Here is a 21,235-nt window from a genome sequence, read left to right as displayed (position 1 = left end):
TAACCTAGATTCTATAATTTTTTTGGTGTACTACCGTATAAGTGGTGATATTACATGGTTATTAAAAACAAGGGCTCCAGAGCCAGGCTGCATAGGTTCAAATTCCAGCCCTGCCACATACTGTGTGATCTCGGGCAAGTTCTTTAACCTGTCTGTACCTCAGTTCCCTCATCTGTGAGATTAATAATGGACGCTGCCTTACAGGCATGTCGTGAGGATTGAGTGAGTTAACCTATGTAACGTGCTTAGAACAAGACCTGGCACATGAAAACCTTGTCAGTGTAACTATTATCATAACCACCATTGCCCAGATCATTAATGAAATATTCCTTATAAACCTGATTTTATTCATGATACTCCATTGCATGGAATATCGTAATTCACATTGAAGACCTCCTGTTTCATTGTTGTCTTAGCATGCTGGCCTATTGACTGAAGACAAGGTCCTGTTTACTGTCTTAGCTGAGATGAAACGCAGGATATTTAAGAATCCTCTCCCAGTCCGCTCAGCTCCAGTGCCAGACTTTGATGCCCGTCTTGTCAGACACTGCATTTCTTTTTCCGGGCTCTTGTCAGCGTTTTCAAGCATCGAGACCCACTTTATTCTTTTACCACTGGTTCCAGCTTTGGAAAGTTTGACCTTTCAGTCCTGGTCAGTGCTACACAAATGTACTTTGTGCGTATCAGCCTTATGTTAGACTCCAAGGTCAGTAGTTTTTTGGCAGTAGAGCTGCTGGGGTTTCATCTGCAAATGAAAACCACGTGCCCAACTGCTTAGGTCAGATGGAAACCAGATGGGAGAAGTCAGGAGGGGGCATCAGGCAGCGTGGAGCGGCTGCCGCTTGTCTTGTCTTCTTTCCACTTCCCCTTGTCCCACCAGCCTGAAAAGGATTGTTTTTAACCCATTGTCTCCTCCGGTGCCCAGATAGTTCCACAATACAGGGTGCTTCCACCCAGGCTGTGGCCAGCCCAAAGGATGTGACCCAAAGCCTAGAAAAGTGACACGCATGTCACACATGACGGAAGAAGAGGTGCAGCAGCATGTGGCTAAGTGATCATCAGGGTAGAAACTTTCAGCTGTGCTGGTGAAGTGAGATGGCGGGGAAAGTGAATAGCAAAGTTAATGGGATCCACATGGCACACAGGAAGGAGAACGCTCTGGATGTGAGCAAGGCGGGTGTCTGAACCAACAGACACTGAAAACAGCCTTCCCTAGGAAATGTGTTGACTAAGTGACAATTGTGGCCAAACTAGGGAGTAAAGTTGATTTGTTCGTCAGGCAACTTCTAATGTAAATCATTGGCAGTTGAATGAATTAAAAAAAAAAAAAATTGATCCTAGGTAAGTGATGGTGGGACACTTTGCCTCTTTGCATCCTTCTTTGGTCCAAGTTGTCACAGCTGTAACCAGGTTTTGATTCATTGTTCAGAGTAGAAACCGTTTGGGAGTTTTTCCCTTTGGGCTTTGTGCATAAAGGATATTGCTAGAGTTGGAAGTGATGGATTAATTTCAGTCTCCAAACTGTTCAACTTGGGGCAGCAAAAGTAGAAAAATACAAATCAAATGCTCACCCCAGAGGGCACAAGAGAGGAGAGAAAGAGCCCATTCAGATTGATTTACAGTAGGAGTAGAAGTTCCGAGGCTTGAAAAAGAAAAAAATCCCACTCACAGGCAGAAGATGCCAGAAGAGAAAGCGGGCATCGAGGATGTTTACTTTCGCCTCTGGGACTGCGCTGTGTTCCTTCGCACACTGGCGGCACACTGCCCCGCCTGCTGTTGTAGCTCTGTAGCCCCAATCATGCACTCGATTACTCAGATTATTTGGCTTCCCATCTCTACAGAATATGGCCCCTTCACAATTAGTTGGCAGGTTGGCTTGGCTCTTAAAGCTCCAGAAGAGCTCATGCACCCCACCCACTCTTTAGCACAGGCTGGAGTTTTGCACAACTCCCTGTGTTAGCTCCAGTGCCATCCTTTTTTTTCCCACATTGAAGAAAGGTTATTGGAACGCAAGTGAGCGGGAGTGTCATGATTAGAGATAACATTGAAATCTGTTCTAATTCATAAACAAAGTAAACTCTGTAATTTATTACAGTTAGTTCCAAATACCTTAGGTGACCCCGGGTCATGAGTGTGGCACAGTGTTCCAGTTGAAGCCACCAAGGCATAGAAGAGCAGAGGAGATATGAGCTTCTGGGACTGTGTTTAATGGGACCAGTTAGCTTTGCTCTTCTTTGCTAGTTCTCAGCTGAGGCTGAGCTCTGGCTGGACTGTGCTGGCCCTGATTTTGGAGTGGTGTCCCTGGGGCATGTCTGTTAACCAACCAGCTAAAATCATTTAGCCTAATTGCTGCATCCACAAAACACTCTTAAGAAGGCATAAAAGATCTCGTGGTTCCAACTTCCCTTCTAGGTAATTTTGAGTTCCCTAAGGATTTGATCTGGTCCCGCCCGACAATACTATCTGGCTAAGCTTTAAGTTCATCGATATTTTTCTTTCCCACGTTAAAGCAACAACAACTACAAAACCCGTATACTCCAAAGGATGAGACAAGTTTTACATTCTCCTAGAAAACCAAACCATTGCTGTAGAGTCAATTCCAATTCATAGTCACCCTGTAGAACAGAGTGGAGCTGCCCCATGGGGTTTCCAAGGCTGTAGTCTTCATGGAAGCAGACTGCCACATCTTTCTCCCACAGAGCAGCTGGGGGGTTTGAACAGCCGACCTTTCAGGTTGCAGCTGAGCACTTTAACCGTTGCACCACCAAAGCCCCTCTTATGTGCTCCTTGTTGTTAAGTGCCATTGAGTCAGCTCTGACTCAGCGACCCTATGTACAACAGAATGAAACACTGCGCAGTCCGGAACCGTCCTCATAATCGCTGTTATGATCGAGCCCATCGTTGCAGCCACTGTGTCAGTTACGTGCTCCTAGGGGTCACTATGAGTCACAATCAACTCAATGGCAACAGGTTTGCTTTTTTTTTTTTAGGAGACGTTATTCTCAAAAAGGGCTGAGGTTAGGTGGCACGCCTGGTGGGGCCCGGTAATTTTGGTAGTCGTGATATTTGGAGGGGGGCAAAATTTGGGGGAATGAAAGTAGAAAATTATTAGTTTAAAAACTCTTTTAACTTTTTTATGGTTAAAAACTGCATGCCCATTATAATTGGAAATCACAGAAAAGGTGTGTATTGAGAGTACATAATGTCACATTAAAGTTACTATTAGGATTTTGGCTAATGTAGTTTTTAAAGGCAGCCACAGACTGTATTTGAGAGAACATGCTCAATATTAGAATTTTATATCTGTAAAACAAAATAAAGCCTATTTTTTTTTTTTACGCAGTACAAATCCTGGAGGGTGAGGTTGACAAAATCCAGTTGGCACATGGATTATAGAATTTTTAAATATTGAGAAATAGTGTTACAAAATTTGGAAAGTTCAGAAAAATATGTAAAAAGGAAAAAAAAATTACTCATTGTCTCTGCCCATAAAGAAGCACTGTTATTAGTGTGTTTCCATATATCATTTCTAGAATTTGGGTTTTTTTCTAACTTAGTTGAACTTTTACATCCAGCTTTCATAATTTAACATAAAATAGGCATTTTTCCATGTTTTTAAGCACACTGTGCAAACACTGTAACAGTTACAGCATATTTGATCATTTCTTCTTGTTGGGGAAGTTATTTCCAAGTTTTTGCAACACAATAGTGGGCATCTTTGTGCATAAACAAACAAACAAACAAAAAAACCCAAATGTGTTGCCATCAAGTCGATTCCGACTCATAGTAACCCTATAGGACAGAATAGAACTGCCCCATAGAGTTTTCAAGGAGCGCCTGGTGGTCTTGGACTGCCAACCTTTTGGTTAGCTGTCAACTACCACACCACCACGGTTTCTGCTTTGTGTATAAGCTTGAGTAATTTCTTCAGGGTAGATTCCTAGAAGAGTAAGAATACTTTAAAAGCTTTTGAGACATAATTGCTGATTACTTTCTAAAGGAATTGTACTCATTCACACCCTTTCAGGCACCCAAATTGCTTTTTTTATGGTAAAGATGAGTAATTAGGTTCTATCATCATTGTGCCTTTTATGTAATACGTAATCTTCCACTCACCTCCTCTTCTAAGTGGGTTGCTGGGAATAGGAATCGACTTAGTGGCAGCGGGGGGTTGGGGGGGTGGGGGGCGGGGGGGTTTGGTTTGTTATTATTCACTTTAACTTTTATCCGTTTCTTTTCACCTGTATTTGAGTCTTCCAGGCAATAGCCTCTTGTTAGGGTGGCTTTAAAGTTTCTGTTGAATGAGAGTCGTGTGTTCTAAATTTTCCCCCACACAGCTCATCCTGTACTCTGTCAAACATTTGGGCACTTAGGCCAGTGCTCTGTTTCCTTCCCCACTTGGCTTTGAAGGAAACCTGACAGCTCAGCCCAAACCTTATTAATGGCTTTTCAGGGCAAGTGCTTTTCCTGTGCTCTGTGTAGAGTGGAATTGACCTCTCTCCACCCCACCCTTCATATTCTTCACTGAGCTTCTCTGTTGAGTCTTCAACCAAGGGCTGTTTGTCCAGGTGATTGCTGAGAGGCCACCAGCTTCCTCTGTTCTGTCTCATGGTCTTGCCATATGCTTTTGAGAAGAACAGGGCATGAAGCAATGGGCTCCCTCCCCCCGGCAAACTTGAGCCTTCCAGGGGGAGAGATGAAGCAGAGGCTTCATCGGGGACCGAGGTATGGAGCTGTCTCTACCTCTAGTTCCCAGGATTATTGTGTTTATTTTTCAACTGCTTTATTGAGGTTTAATTTACATATCATAAAATCCCCCAGTTTAAAGTGTACAATTTTATAAATTGAGTTGTATAACCATCACCACGATCCAACTTTAGAACATTTCCGTCACCCCCAAAAGATCCCTTGCTCCCATTTGCAGTTATTCTTACTCCCAGACCCTATCCCAGGCAACCACTAATCTGCTTTCTGCCTGGACATTTTGTATAAATGGAATCATACAGATGATTTTTTAAAGAAGTAATTCTAAAAATAATGCTTGTTGAAGTACATCTGGAAGAATGGAAACCAAATTATGATTGGTGGTTATCTTTGGGGAGTCATTGCCTTGAGGTGGTGGGATCTTTGTGGGACTTATATTTTCTATAATACTTGAACTTTTTTGGAGAGCCTGTATTACATTTATAATCAGGAGAAAAGGATAAGGGGGGAAAGTCCATATTTCATTTGTGAGAAATGCAAAAAAGTATAGAGGATGACAAAAATAACAGTGAATCAAAATTTTCCCCCATAGATAAAACCACTTTCACTTTTTTGTCATTTCCCCCCAGTCTTCCTGAGCATATATAAGAATATAGTTTCCATGCTTTAAATTTTGTATCCTGCTTTTTCCTTTTAACATTACCTAAGTCTTTTTCCTGCTTAAGACACTTTTGCAAACTTCAATTCACCAGGCATTCCTTGGCATTAAGGTTATTATCACTTTTTGCTGTTACAGTAACACTGAAATGCGTATCTTCATGTAAGTCTTTTGCAGAATTTGTGATCAAAGGTTTATACGTAAATTACCCCCTCTCCCCAAATTTGGACCTGTTTTGTAAAAGTGCTTTCTAGATTTCTTCCTTGGAAATAGATGGGATCTGTTGTTGCTGGTTGCCATTGACTCGATTCCAACTCTTAGATGGGGTCTAGATTTCCAGAAGATGGCTCCTCTATGTCAGGCTGAGGAGCTAGGTGGAGAGTGGCAGGGAAATGAACAGAAAGGCAGGACTTTGAAACCCTGCCCAGAATTTGCATTTCTAACAATCTGTCAGAGGATGCTAATGCTGCTGGTTCTCAAAATTTACTATACATAAGAATCACCTGGGGATCTTGTTAAACTGTAGATTCAGAATCAGTGTATCTGGCATGGAAAGGGAAATGCTCAGCAGGGTTCAAACCAAAAAAGCCAAACCAAGGGCCTATGAAGATGGCAGTGCCCTTAGGAGCCAGAATGTAGTTTACTTAACAAAATCTTGTGTTTATAATTTAGATAGAGTTTAGGCAAGTTCTGTTTCCTGTAAGTATTTCCCTTTTGTTCATCCTTAGTTTTAGTAAAGGTTTGTCTGTTTATATGGCTGAGAAAAGGTTATAGTTCTTTTTAATAGGGTCAGTTCGGAGAGATTTCTTAACCAAATTCAAGCCAGAGGTGTCACTGGGTAGGGGTAGAAGACATTATAAGTATCTGTGAGAGCGGGCCGCTGGGGTGTTAGAAACAGACTCTGAGGGGCAACCCGAGGAAAGAGAAGATACACATCTGCTTCTTTTCAACTGGAGACTTGTCAGAGTTCTTCATTGACCAAAAATCTGAAGAGGTTTTTAAACTGGGCAGTTTGGAGGATGGGGGGGGGGGGTCTGTGAACCCACAAAATATTTTATTCAAAGTTTTGTGCGTTTGTGCGTTTCTCTGGGAGGAGGATCCATAGCTTTCATCACTTTGACTTTGGCCTCAAATGGTAGGAACCATGAACTGCTCTAGAGGGTATTACGGATTCCTTAAGGAAGAAGGCTCCTGTCTGTGGTGCAAATCCCCATGCTGCTGTCACCACATACATACCCATGTGGTCTTGGTCACTCTGTACCTCATTTGTACAGTGCCTGACACAGTGCCTGGCATGTTGTAGGCACTCAGTGTCACATCAAAGTTGTTACATGGATTTTGGCTCATGTAGTTTTTTTTTTTAAATAATTTTTATTGTGCTTTAAGTAAAAGTTTACAAATCAAGTCAGTTTCCCACACAAAAACCCATATACACCTTGCTACACACTCCCAATTACTCTCCCACTAATGAGACAGCCCACTCCCTCCCTCTAGTCTCTCTATTCGTATCCTTTTCGCCAGCTTTTAACCCCCTCCACCCTTTCATCTCCCCTCCAGGCAGGAGATGCCAACATAGTCTCAAGTGTCCACCTGACCCAAGAACCTCACTCCTCACTAGCATCCCTCTCTTAACCCATTATCCAGTCCAATCCATGTCTGAAAAGTTTACTTCGGGAATGGTTCCTGTCCTGGGCCAACAGAAGGTCTGGGGGCCATGACCACTGGGGTCCTTCTAGTCTCAGTCAGACCATTAAGTCTGGTCTTATGAGAATTTGGGGTCTGCATCCCACTGCTGTCCTGGTCCCTCAGGGGTTCTCTGTTGTGTTCCCTGTCAGGGCAGTCATCCGTTGTAGCTGGGCACCATCTAGTTCTTCTGGTCTCAGGATGATGTAGTCTCTGGTTCATGTGGCCCTTTCTGTCTCTTGGGCTCGTAATTACCTTGAGTCCTTGGTGTTCTTCATTCTTTGATCCAGGTGGGTTGAGACCAATTGATGCATCTTAGGTGGCTGCTTGCTAGCGTTTAAGACCCCAGATGCCACTCTTCAAAGTGGGATGCAGAATGTTTTCTTAATAGATTTTATTATGCCAATTGACTTAGATGTCCCCTGAAACCATGGTCCCCAGACCCCTGCCCCTGCTACGCTGGCCTTTGAAACATTCAGTTTATTCAGGAAATTTCTTTGCCTTTGGTTTAGTCCAATTGTGCTGACCTCCCCTGTACTGTGTACTGTCTTTCCCTTCACCTAAAGTAGTTCTTAAATACTATCTAATTAGTGAATATCCCCACCCACCTTACCTCCCTCCAGCTCGTAACCGCAAAAGAATGTTTTCTTCTCAGTTTAAACTATTTCTCAAGTTCTTATAATAGTGGTCTTATGCAATATTTGTCCTTTTCCAACTGATAAATTTCACTCAGCATAATGCCTTCCAGGTTCCTCCATGTTATGAAATGTTTCACAGATTCCTCACTGTTCTTTATCGATGCGTAGTATTCCATTGTGTGAATATACCATAATTTATTTACCCGTTCATCCGTTGATGGGCACCTTGGTCGCTTCCATGTTTTTGCTATTGTAAACAGTGTTGCAGTGAACATGGGTGTGCATACATCTGTTCGTGTAAAGGCTCTTATTTCTCTAGGACACATTCCAAGGAGTGGGATTGCTGGATTGTATGGTAGTTCTATTTCTAACTTTTTAAGGAAGCGCCAAATCGATTTCCAAAGTGGTTGTACCATTTGACATTCCCACCAGCAGTGTAGAAGTGTTCCAATCTCTCCACAGCCTCTCCAACATTTATTATTTTGTGTTTTTTGGATTAATGCCAGCCTTGTTGGGTTTTTGTTGGAATGAGATGAAATCTCATTGTAGTTTTGATCTGCATTTCTCTAATGGCTAACGATCGTGAACATTTCCTCATGTATCTGTTAGCTACCTGCATGTCTTCTTTAGTGAGGTGTCTATTCATATCTTTTGCCCATTTTTTAATTGGGTTGTCTTTTTGCAGTTGAGTTTTCGCAGTATCGTATAGATTTTAGAGATCAGGCACTGATCAGATATGTCATAGCTAAAAACTTTTTCCCAGTGTGTAGATAGTCTTTTTACTCTTTTGGTTAAGTCTTTGGATGAGCATAAGTGTTTGATTTTTAGGAGCTCCCAGTTATCTAGTTTTTCTTCTACATTATTTACAGTGTTATGTATACTGTTTATGCCATGTATTAGGGCTCCTAACGTTGTCCCTATTTTTTTTCCATGATCTTTATCGTTTTAGATTTTATATTTAGGTCTTTGATCCATTTTGAGTTAGTTTTTGTGCATGGGGTGAGGTATGGGTCTTGTTTCATTTTTTTGCAGATGGATATCCAGTTATGCCAGCACCATTTGTTAAAAAGACTGTCTTTTCCCCATTGAACTGTTTTGGGGCCTTGTCAAATATCAACTGCTCATATGTGGATGGATTTATGTCTGGATTCTCCTTTCTGTTCCATTGGTCCATGTATCTGTTGTTGCACCAGTACCAGGCTGTTTTGACTACTGTGGCGGTATAATAGGTTCTAAAATCAGGTTAAGTCAGTCCTCCCACTTTGTTCTTCTTTTTCAGTAATGCCTTATTTATCTGGGGCCTCTTTCCCTTCCATATGAAATTGGTGATTTGTTTCTCCATCTCATTAAAGAATGCTGTTGGGATTTGGATCAGAATTGCATTAAATGTATAGATCGCTTTTGGTAGAATAGACATTTTTATAATGTGAAGTCTTCCTATCCATGAGCAAGGTATGTCCTTTCACTTATGTAAGTCTCTTGGTTTCTTGCAGAAGTGTACTGTAGTTTTCTTTGTATAAGTCTTTTGCATCTCTGGTAAGATTTATTCCTAAGTATTTTGTCTTCTTGGGGGCTACTGTAAATGGCATTGATTTGGTGATTTCCTCTTCAATGTTCTTTTTGTTGATGTAGAGAAATCCAACTGATTTTTGTACGTTTATCTTGTATCCCGATACTCTTCTGAACTCTTCTATTAGTTTCAGTAGTTTTCTGGAGGATTCCTTAGGGTTTTCTGTGTATAAGATCATGTCATCTGCAAATAGAGATAGTTTTACTTCTTCCTTGCCAATGTGGATGCCCTTTATTTCATTATCTAGCCTAACTGCTCTGGCTAGGACTTCCAGCACAATGTTGAATAAGAGTGGTGGTAAAGGACATCCTTGTCTGGTTCCCGATCTCAATGGGAATGTTTTCAGGCTCTCCCCATTTAGGGTGATGTTGGCCGTTGGCTTTGTATAAAGCCGTTTATTATGTTGAGGAATTTTCCTTCTATTCCTATTTTGCTGAGAGTTTTTATCATGAATGAGTGTCGAACTTTGTCAAATGCCTTTTCTGCATCAGTTGATAAAATCATGTGATTCTTGTCTTTTGTTGTATTTATGAGGTGGATTACATTAATTTGTTTTTCTAATGTTGAACCATCCCTGCATACCTGGTATGAATCCCACTTGGTCATGGTGAATTATTTTTTTGATATGTTGTTGAATTCTATTGGCTAGAATTTTGTTGAGGATTTTTGCATCTACATTCATGAGGGATATAGGTCTATAATTTTCTTTTCTTGTGGTGTCTTTACCTGGTTTTGGTATCAGGGATATGGTGGCTTCATAAAATGAGTTTGGTAGTATTTCGTCCTTTTCTATGCTCTGAAATACCTTTAGTAGTAGTGATGTTAACTCTTCTCTGAAAGTTTGGTAAAACTCTGCAGTGAAGCCCTTTGGTCAGGCCAGGGTTTTTTTTCTTTGGGAGTTTTTTTTATTTATTTTATTTTTTTTATTACCTTTCAGTCTCTTCTTTTGTTATGGGTCTATTTAGTTGTTCTACCTCTGCTTGTGTTAGTTTAGGTAGGTAGTGTGTTTCTAGGAATTCATTCATTTCTTCTAGGTTTTCAAATTTGAATATAGTTTTTCATAGTAATCTGATGTGATTCTTTTAATTTCAGTTGGGTCTGTTGTAATATCGCCCATCTCATTTCTTATTCGGGTTATTTGCTTCCTCTCCCATTTTTCTTTTGTCAGTTTGGCCAATGGTTTATCAATTTTGTTGAGTTTTTCAAAAAACCAGCTTTTGGTCTTGTTAATTCTTTCAATTGTTTTTCTGTTTTCTATTTCATTTAGTTCAGCTCTAATTTTATTATTTGTTTTCTTCTGGTGGCTGTGGGTTTCTTTTGTTGCTCTCTATTTTTTCAAGTTGTAGGGATACTTCTTTGATTTTGGCCCTTTCTGCTTTTTGGATGTGTGCATTTATTGATGTAAATCGGCTTCTGAGCACCACTTTTGCTGTGTCCCAAAGGTTCTGATAGGAAGTGTTTCCGTTCTCATTGGATTCTCTGAATTTCTTTATTCCGTCCTTTATGTCTTCTATAATCCAGTCTTTTTTGAGCAGGGTATTGTTCAGTTTCCAAGTGTTTGATTTCTTTTCCCTGCTTTTCCTGTTATTGATTTCCAGTTTTATGGCCTTATGGTCAGAGAAGATGCTTTGTAATATTTCAGTGTTTTGGATTTTGCTAAGGCTTGCTTTATGATGTAATATGTGGTCTATTCTCGAGAATGTTCCATGTGCACTAGAAAAGAAAGTATAGTTGGTTGCTGTTGGGCGGAGTGTTCTGTATATGTCTACGAGGCCAAGTTGGTTGATTGTGACATTTAGATCTTCTGTGTCTTTATTGAACTTCTTTCTGGATGTCCTATCCTTCACCGAAAGTGGTGTGTTGAAGTCTCCTACTGTTGTTGTGGAGCTGTCTATCTCACTTTTCAATGCTGATAGAGTTTGTTTTATGTATCTTGCAGCCCTGTCATTGGGTGCATAAATATTTAATATGGTTATATCTTCTTGGTGTATTGTCCCTTTAATCATTATATAATGTCCTTCCCTATCCTTTCCAATGGATTTAACTTTAAAGCCTGTTTTGTCAGGAATTAATATTGCCACTCCTGCTTTTTTTTGATTGTTGTTTGCTTGATATATTTTTTTCTATCCTTTGAGTTTTCATTTGTTTGTGTCTCTAAGTCAAAGGTGTGTGTCTTGTGGGCAGCATATAGACCGATCTTGTTTTTTAATCCATTCTGCCACTCTCTGTCTCTTTATTGGTGCATTTAATCCTTTGTACATTCAGGGTAATTATGCATAGGTAGGAATTTAGTGCTCTCGTTTTGATGTCTTTGTGTGTTGACAGCTTCTTTTTCTCACTTGATTTTATGTGCTGAGTAGATTTTCTTTTTGTATTGTCCTTTCCTCATATTTGTTGTTGTTGATTTTGTTTTTGCTGAGTCCGTATTATTCCCTCGTATTTTATTTTGATGAGTAGGATAGTTTTTCTTCTTTGTGGTTACCTTATTATTTACCCCTGTTTTTCTAAATTTAAAACTAACTTTTATTTCTTTGTATCGCCCTGTCTTCCTGTCCATGTGGAAAGTGTATGATTACATTTCTTAGTCCCTCTTTATTATTTTAATGTTGTCTTCTTTTATATAATAACATCGCCGTTACCCTGTGTTGGGTTTTTTTTTTAAATCTTGCTTTGTTTTTTTTTTTTTTTGATTTCCCTGTCTGGGTTGACTTCTGGTTGCTCTGCCCAGTGTTCTAGTCTTGGGTTGATACCTGATATTACTGATTTTCTAACCAAAGAACTCCTTTTAGTGTTTCTTGTAGTTTTGGTTTGGTTTTTACAAATTCCCTCAACTTGTGTTTATCTGGAAATGTCTTAATTTCACCTTCGTATTTAAGAGACAGTTTTGCTGGATATATTATTCTTGGCAGGCAATTTTTTTCCTTCAATTTTTTAAATACGTCATCTCATTGCCTTCTTGTCTGCATGGTTTCTACCGAGTAGTCTGCGCTTATTCGTATTGGCTCTCCCTCGTAGGTGACTTTTCTTTTATCCCTCGCTGCTCCTTTAATTGTCTCCTTATCTTTGGTTTTGGCAAGCTTGATTATAATATATCTTGGTGACTTTCTTTTAACATCTACCTTCTGTGGAGTTCGATGAGCATCTTGGATAGATACCTTCTCATCTTTCACAATATCAGGGAAGTTTTCTGCCAACAAATCCTCAACAATTTTCTCTGTATTTCTGTTATCCCTCCCTGTTCTGGTACTCCAATCACTCGTAGGTTATTTCTCTTGATAGAGTCCCATATGATTCTTAAGGTTTCTTCATTTTTTAAAATTCTTTTATCTGATTTTTCTTCAAATATATTAGTGCCAAGTGATTTATCTTCGAGTTCAGAAATTCTGGCTTCTACTTGCTCAATTCTGCTCCTCTGACTTTCTATCGAGTTATCTAGTTCTGTAATTTTATTGTTAATCTTCTGAATTTCTGATTGCTGTCTGTCTGGATTTTTCCAGCTTATTAAACTTTTCATTATGTTCCTGAATAATCTTTCTAATTTCTTCAGTTGCTTTATCTGTGTGTTCCTTGGCTTGTTCTGCATATTGCCTCATCTCCTTCCTGATACCTTGAAGGGTTCTGTATATTAAACTTTTGTATTCTGCATCTGGTAATTCCAGGAATGCACTTTCATCTAAAAGATCCCTGGATTCTTTGTTTTGAGAGCCTGTTGAGGTGATCATGGTCTGTTTCTTTATGTGACTTGATATTGACTGTTGTCTCTGAGCCATCTATAAGTTATTGTATTAGTTTATGCTTGCTTGCTGTGTCGTAGCTTGTTGCTTTGTTTTGTTTTGGTATACCCCTGTGGGTTGCTTGAGTGAGCTAGCTTGATTATTTTTGCCTTTGGAGCTCTGGTGTCCTGTCCCCAGCTGGCTGGAGCTGTTATCAGATATATCAGTCTAGGAGTCCATTCAGTTTTCTTTTATGAATTCAGCTTAGGTTTCCAGGTAGCTGATATCACGTGTGTGGTACAGGCTCTATCCTACAGTCTTAGAGGGGCAGGGGTGATTGGCATATATACTGGTATCTGATTGCAGCAGGGGGTCATGCTCTGAACAAGGCAGGGGTCTGAGAACCGACCCCCAAGTGTCTCTGAGGAAAACGCATCTCTCTTCCCTAGAATGTGCTGGTGGGTGGGCTCTGCATAGGGACCATGGGTACCCAAAGTTTTTGTTGTAAGGACTGAGACGTACCAGTTATCCCTGGACCCCTGTCACAGGTGGCTGGGTGACCCAAGTGGAGTCAGCAGTCCTTAGGTCCCTGTTGTGGGTAGGTGAGGACCTTGTTTAATAGGCAAAGCAATGTCAAACGTCAAACACCCACCTCTCCACCACACAGCTGAAATGGTCGGAGTTTGCCAACAAGGGCCTATTCTCCTGAAATAGGCCCACACAGGTCCATGCAGAAGGGAAAGGTGCTCAAGGTCCATGGACATTTTATGCCTGGACAGGAGCCACTTCTGTCCTGAGCTCCCCTGGTTAATGGAGCTAGCAAATTATCTTTTCCTCCCAGTTGCAAATTTTTTTCCTTCCCCAAGGCTGGGAGGACGGTTCTAGGTGCTCACCAGGGTCTATCTCAGGCCCAGGGATCCGCTGGCTTAGGGGTGGGGGGATGGTGCGCGTTAAAATATACGCAAGTACTTAGATTTTGCTGAGAGCGCCGTTCTCCTCAGGTCCCGGAGGTGTGAGTGGGCTGTGTGGCTGGTGGTTCTCCCTGAGGAAACTGGGGCCGAAAGCTAAGACAAGCCCGCTGCCGCCGCCGCTCCGGGAGTGGTGCCTGAGGGCTCCCTGTGATTCAGGTCCGGTAACTCCTCTCCACTTCTGAACGGCCTCTTCCTCCCTCTGCCCCTCAGTTCATTGTCTAAGCTTGCCTTTGATGCTCAGGGCTCCCAGCTTGTCACAAATATACTCGTTTCACTTGTTTTTTTGGGTCTTTGTTGTAAAGAGGGCTGACGGAAGCATCTGTCTGTTCCGCCATCTTGGCTCCGCCTCCTCATGTAGTTTTTAAAGGCAGCCATGGACCAGAAACTTAACTCAGCACCCTTCTATCTATCTCCTTAAAGATGGGCCCCAAGTCAGATACAATTAGTGTGGTTCTGTTATGCAGAAATTTTTTTTAGAAAACCAAACCTGTTGCTGTCAAGTTAATTCCAACACATGGCGGCGCCGTATGTTACAGAGTATTACTGAGCACCGTAGGGGTTTTTTTTGCTGTAATCTTTATGGAAGCAGATCACCAGGCCTCTCTTCCACAGCACCACTGGGTGGGTTTGAACTGCCAGCCTTTTGGTTAGTAGACGAGTTCAATCTGTTTGTGCCATTCAGGGACCTTTTTAGAGAAAACGGGTATGAAATCAAACTAACGCTAGACATGTACATGTTTACCCCTTCTGTAAACTGATAGTGTGAATACAAATAACGAAGGCTGCTTTCAGTGTAGCTGGTGTAGAGTTAGTTACCACAGCACAGGGAGCTGTATTTTTATAATGTGTGTAGAAGGCAGCCAGACTGTAAAGCCAGAAGCAACAGAACTTTCTCAGAGAAAACAAACCAGAGTTTGAGATTCTAGAGCGCCTGGTAGCATCTTTACAGGAAACCATTGAAAGAGAGGCTTTCCAGGTTGAAGGACTTTTTGGTAGTTTCTGAGGGCCCTGTGTTTTCTCAGCTCTTCAAAGCAACTGGGCTGCTACAAAGCTTCATTTAGGGTTTCCTTTCGCTCCTCCCTTAGCAGGGCTTTCCTGGACCCCGTGCAAGTGGGAGAAAATTGCCTAGTGTAAGCAAACATTAGACCCAGAAAGGCCTTAAAGCTTGCAAAACCCTGGCTCAGAAGGGTGCTGGAGCTTAGTGGAAGGGGGTGTTGCCTGATTTAAAATTATAAAAAACTTTTATTATGGAAAATTTCAAGCATGTAATGTAATGAGCCCCCATTTGCCTACTGCCTGACTTGAACAGTTACCCTGGCGCAGCCAATCTTGTTTCATCTGTACCTACCCACCCCACCCTCCTCCAGCTTGAATTCATTTGAATCAGATCACATGGTTTAATTTTAACAAGCTTGCCATCCTGGGTCTTTCCAGTCTTAGAACCGCGTTCTCCTAACACTATAAAAACCCGTTGCCCTCGAGTCGATTCTGACTCACAGTGACCCTATAGGACAGAGTAGAACTGTCCCATAGGGTTTCCTGCCATAATCTTTATGGAAGCAGATGGCCACATCTTTTTCCAGTGGAGCAGTTGGTAGGTTTGAACTGCCAACATTTTGGTTAGCAGCGGAAAGCTTTAATCACTGCGCCACCAGGCCCCTCCTAACACTGTACTAGGTCTAAACCACCAGAGTGCTGACTTTTGTTTTTTGAAAATTGTTAGTTTAAAAATTCTTTAACCTTTTTTATCATTAAAAAAAAAAAAAAATGCATGTCTTTTACGACTGGAAATCAGAAAAGGTTTAAAGAAAATACCCTGCCCCCAACTCCATCATTTGTAGGTTCCAACTAGGATGATTTTGAAGGGCCCCCGTGGATATCTCTTGTGTGCTCTGTGGCAACTCGGAGCGACAGTTTTCTTCTCTGTCTGCCCTGGAGCCCACTATCGAGCTACCCTTCCACCAGCGTGAGCGCCCGGAGGAGGATCTGAAGTGGCCCTCTCAGGGTTCTAAATGTGTTGGAGCCACACCGAGTATGTGTTGTACAAAAGTGATAAATGTGCCCATTGCCACCCCCAGTTGGTGGCACTTTAAACATGGTGGATGCTCAGTGAATGAAATGAATGTGTTACACCCCTTCCGCCCCGCACTGGGCCAGTATAGTCTACAGCTTCTGCCTTGAGATTCTTCTCTTCCTCAGACTAGGCTGGGCAGTGTAGCTGAAACTCAGATAAAATGTAGTGCTCTTAAATATACCCCCAAGACACACGTTCACTTTTCCCCTGAGAAATCCTCAAACAAATTGACTCTTGGTGTGCCACATGTCCCCACATTCTGAATTGCAGGGAGGTCATAGACCCCAGCTCTAACTGGGACACAATCAAGAAATGCCTGATAAGCTAGCTGGGATTCACTCTCTTAAGAGTTTTCAACCCTACTTGTTAAATTGTACGTGTTTTTCTAATTTTGCTAAATATTCTTTGAAACATGATTTTTAGTATAATAGTTTATATTAAGAACGGGCTAGAGTAAATTAGTAGAATTGAATGCAGTAATGTGTATTTGGATACTAATTCTGAGTCATTCTGCCTAAGAGACCTTAGCTTGGACATCTGTAAGCTTTTAATTTCTTGTTCATTGGTGCACAGACCACATGTCCTAGCAACATGGTCACTTCTCCTTACTTCAGATCCAGAGGTTTCCATCAGAACAATTGGCCTTGGGCTGGGCAAAATTTACGTTTTCACCGTGATGAAAGGTTGGATTGAGCTACGAGGACTGGATTTCAGGAGAAATGCTTTATCTCCCTAAGAGCGCAAGTTGTTTTTACATCATTCCTCACAGGGTCTGTTTCTAACACATATTCATTACAAATGTATCTTTTATTAAAGTATTTCCTGAATGACTGTACCTTGAGTGCCTTCAAAGCAGTTTATTGGACTTGTCAGGAATAAGTGCATGTTTTACTTCAGTTTTGGGAAAACTTGGGTAGCCACCTACTCCTGGGCCATGCTTTCACCCCGTCCTGCTTTCTCCATGCCTGGGCAGAGGATGAAATGGCAGCTGGGAGAAAGAGCGAAAGTACTTCTTGATGCCCTCAAAAAAAAAACAAAGAATGGTGCATAGTAAGCACTCAGCGAGGGACCACCCTGATGGTGAGTGGTCTTAGAATTGTGTCACATGCAGGACCCAGGCTGACCTGGAAGGGTTTGTTTACCCACAAGCTGAGCTGCTCTGTGAGGGAGGACCAGATAGCTTGCTTCAGATGTTTGAAGGACTGTTGTGTGGCAAGGTGCCCTGTGGCGCAGTGGTTAAAGGGCTCGGCTGCTGACAGAAAAGTAGATGGTTCAAACCCACCAGCTGCTCCAGGGGAGAAAGAAATGGCAGTCTGCTTCCGTAAAGATTACAGCTTTGGAAACCCTACGGGGGCATTTCTGCTCTGTCCTGTAGGGTCACCATGAGTTGGAATTGACTCAGTGACAGTGAGTTTGGATTGGTTGTATGGCACTGGACGACAGGAGGACTCTCAGCAGGTAGAAGCTGCAGATGTAAGGAAGAGCGTTTTAACAAAGTTTGGAAACAGATGCCCTGGGCCATGGTTTTCCATCTCTTGTAATGGTCAGGCAGAGACTGAAAGACCCCGTAGAGACCTTGTAAGGGGGGGAGCAGGGCTTCAAACTGGTCCAGCCTGGTTCAACCGCTTGCTGAGAATTTGCATTTCCACCCCAGATATACTGAATCAGAACCTACATTTTGATAAGACCCCCCCCCCCCCCGCCAGGTGATGGATTTCTTTAAAATGTAGATTCTGGCATAAGAATCACTTGGGGATCTTGTTAAAATGTGGCCTCTGATCCAGTGTCTCTGGGGGTGGAAATGCAAATACTCAACAGGGGGTTGGACCACACTGAACCAGTTTAAAGCCGTGTGGGGGGGGGGTTTGGCTCCAAGGTCTGTAATACTGAGATTCTGTTATTCTTTAAGAACAAAATGCTATTAATTCAAAGGCTTTACTAGCCGATACCATCTTTTCCCATACTAATACAAATGTGTTGTTGTGCTTTACAGAAAGGAGGTTGTAGTTGCCTCAGATGGTTTTAAGACTTTTTTCCATAAATGTAGAACACTTAGGTGAACGCGGCAGTTTTGCACTTTATCTCACTTCTCTGGGAGTTGGAATACTTTCTCAAAGACATGCTTCCTCTTGCTCAGATGGGCTAGCCCATGGCCAGAAGACTTTCCCATAGGCATCTCTTACCCAGGACAGTGCCGCCATACTCCACCCCTCCTTGAGCTTCTGTGGTCTTGGGTAGAATGCACTGATTTTTACAACATAGAAGAATGAATCCTGGCTGATGATTCAGTCCGTTTTCCATCATTGATTGGAAACGGATTCCTACCCCTGCCCCCTTGTTCTGGATTTAATCTTCTTAGGAGAATTACTAAGCCATGTCCCCCAGTCAGAGAACATCTCCAACATTAGCCGTCTGCATGCTGCTGGTTATAAGGGAAACCAAAGAAAAGGAGCAGGCAACCCTTGCTGGTGACCTAGAAGGCCGCTCAGAGGTGGACAGGCGCAGCATCTGTGCTATCTTCTTTGAACAACTCAGTTGTGTTTGAGAGCTGAACTCGTAACTTGTACATTTTTACACAGCCGCTTTCTTCCTATGCTGAGTCTCTGCGTTGGAGGCAGCTCAGAAATGGAAAAGTTAGAACAGATCTGAGTTTGAATTCTAGTTCCACGGATAAGCTGGGGTGATTCCCGAGGCCTTTCCAAGCTTCATATTCATCAAGCGGTGAGAAGCTTCAGTGGTAGTTTTCAGAGTACCTTGGTGCACTACTTGGCACCAAGCTGCTTGGGAAAACCTGTTTCACTCAGCATGCTCTGGGTTTCCTTAAGTTTATTTCCTAATTGAATTTTCTCATTAAAAATCTGCTTTCCCAAAGCTGTTGGGCAAGCAGTACATTTTTGAAGTGTTAGGAGAGTGACCCAACTTTCTATTCTTTTTCTCCAACTTTATTGAGGTATAATTGAAGTACGCTGAGCTGCACTTATTTAAAGTGTTCAACTTGATCAATTCTGTTTATTTTGGTGATAACATGTAACATCTGCCTCCCTGCTCTCCCCTTCCTCCTCTGTCTGATCTTACACTCCCTTGTTTTCCATCCTCTTATTAGGCAGCGATTCCAGCTGGCAGTGCTGTCGCAAGTGTTTCCGTAAGCATTCCCACGATCCTTTAAGTGAGGAGCGTGACCTCGGAACCATGTGCCCATTCCCCTCCCTTGACGTAAGAGGTGGTGGGAGGTAAGAACAATACTTGGATGGATGGGCTCCCTGTCTAGGGGACTGCCGGAAAGCTGAGCGTTTGTAGGCCATCCAAACACTATCGTTCTCTTGGGATTCAAAGGTTAGAGGGGAAAGTGAATTGATTTCTACCTTCTTGTTAGAGGAAAGAGCCTAGCAAAACAGCCCGCTCTGTTCTTCTCAGCACTCCTGGGGTGCCTCACATCAGTTTTGGTCACGGAACTTATGAGCTAAGTATAAAAAAATTGGCAAACTGAAGCAAAGATGCTTTCTCTTTGTGTCATGAGGCTCTCCCACTAGTGAGTTTTGAGGCTTGCTTTCTGAGGTCCCTGGTAAACAGTTTATTCAGTTTCCCCTGGCGGCTGGGAGTACTGGGAGAGCACATTCCTAGGTTTGGAATACTAGAAGGGCGTCTTGCTGTGACAGTACCTGGGATAAGTTTCACTGCCCATTGTGCTTTGTTCCTAATTGCTTTTCCAGTTGTAGAGATTCTCTATTTCATATCAGATCTTTAAGACACTGCGAAGGTGCCCAAGCTTCTTAGGCATACCGAAGAGGCAGGAAGCAATGGATGTTACTGTTTATATCCTCTATTGGAACTTAGCAAGCATCCCACCAAAAACTTATTTAAGAAGGTGCATCTCCTCCAGCTTGTTGGTGTACTGTGTGGTTTTGAGTATAATTTCTATCTGTAGGCAAGGAGTGTACCAACTGGAGATGACTAGGATAATAATATCCCAGCCCTTGACAGTAATGTCATGTAGTTGGTGAGTACCTTTTCCTTACATTTCTCCCCACCCTGTTCTCAGAATCAGGCCCTGAGGGTCTTTGGCCCGAGCCAGAGGAACATTTCTTATACTCATGGAAGGCCTTATTAACTTAAGGTCTCTTATGGGCAGGAAATTTGCTTTTAATGAAAACTGTCAGCCAGTGGGTTTCTATGTCTGGATGAGAAACCTTTTTATCTACCATGGAAAGGGAAAATGCTATTCTGAGCATTTGGATTCGTAAAGAATTGTCATGTAAGCCACCCCTGGATTTCCATTTTATAGAGGTATATGCTGAAATATGCTCAGCCCAAAATACAGGACCTAGTCTAGCCACCTTTGACCAAACAGTCCCTCCAGGCTCTGCAGGCCACAGGTCTTCCTGGGGCTCACAGTCACTGCTATGCTGAGGAGACACAAAGTCCAGCCGCATATTCTAGAGGTTGGCAGAAGGCCAGAGAGGACTTAATTTTGAAATTCGGAATAATATCCTTTTAGCTTTTTTATTTTTTCTTCCTCTTCTTTGTTGATTTAACATAAAAATTCACGGAGCATGACTGTGTTCCAGGAATGTGCTAAGTGCTGTATATGTGATGTAGGTACTATTACCCATATTTTATGGATTGGGAAGCCTGAGGCTCAGAGGAGTTCGGTAGCTTGTCTTGGGCCACACAGCTTGGAGTCAGGATTTGAATGCGGTCAACCTCTGTAGAACCTAAGTGCTGTACTGCTTCCCTTCCTTGTGGCTCAACTGTTCAAAAGTGGATGCTAAATGACCAGCTCCTCTTGGAAATTTTAAAACAAAGAGGTGACAGTGGTTTTCAGGACAAGAAGAGGGCATGGCAGCAGCAGGTGGCCTGGCTGTCAGCAGTGTGGGGTAGTAGTTAGGCTTATAGGCTTTGGGGGCAGATAAGCCTGCTTTTGAATCCCAGCTCCGCTGCCAGTTAAACGTATAACCTTACCACTCTCTCTCTGCCACCGTTTGCACCTTTGAGAATAACACTAGTACTTACCTCCTAGTGTTTTGTTTTGTTTTTTTAATTGGTAGCACGAGGGCTTTATTTAGCTGAGTTGTTTCTTCTTTTGTTGTAGCAATATACATAAAACATTCAATATTTCATTAGTTTCTACATGTACACTTCAGTGACTTTGATTATATTCTTTAAGTCATGCAGTCATTCTCACTGTCATCTTCCCAATTATCCCACCACCTTTAACACACATCCA

At 42.1% G+C, this 21,235-nt stretch overlaps 1 protein-coding gene across 1 annotated transcript in view; it reads left to right on the top strand.

Moving 5' to 3' along the window:
* CAPZB (capping actin protein of muscle Z-line subunit beta) overlaps positions 1 to 21,235 on the top strand; it is a 168,759-nt gene that overhangs the window by 40,841 nt on the left and 106,683 nt on the right. The gene's annotated exons all lie outside the window — the stretch shown is intronic.

This window comes from Elephas maximus, chromosome 3 (assembly GCF_024166365.1).
Source record: "Elephas maximus indicus isolate mEleMax1 chromosome 3, mEleMax1 primary haplotype, whole genome shotgun sequence".
In the NCBI taxonomy this organism is placed as follows: domain Eukaryota; kingdom Metazoa; phylum Chordata; class Mammalia; order Proboscidea; family Elephantidae; genus Elephas; species Elephas maximus.
The sequence above is the reverse complement of the archived record's forward strand: the minus strand, read 5'-3'. Positions and strand labels throughout refer to the sequence as shown.